Below are 286 nucleotides of genomic sequence, written 5' to 3'. Positions count from 1 at the left end.
GGCCGTATTGTCTAAAGCGCTGACTTTCGCAATCGGAATCACCATCTCTTTCTACCTTCGTCACCCTTCGTCTTATATCGTATGATAGAAAGAAGTGGTGAAAAAGATTAATTATGATCCCAAATGAACCGATTTTAACGAAATATAGCTACCATCGCAAATAAACTAGCTTTCACGTAAAACCACATCGAAATCAGTCAGTTTGAGAGCTAAGACACCACAGACAGAGAGACAGAAAGATATTGGCTTCAAACATGTAACACCCCGATTATCTAGTACCCTGGTA

This window comes from Choristoneura fumiferana, chromosome 3 (assembly GCF_025370935.1).
Source record: "Choristoneura fumiferana chromosome 3, NRCan_CFum_1, whole genome shotgun sequence".
Lineage (NCBI taxonomy): Eukaryota > Metazoa > Arthropoda > Insecta > Lepidoptera > Tortricidae > Choristoneura > Choristoneura fumiferana.
The sequence above is the reverse complement of the archived record's forward strand: the minus strand, read 5'-3'. Positions refer to the sequence as shown.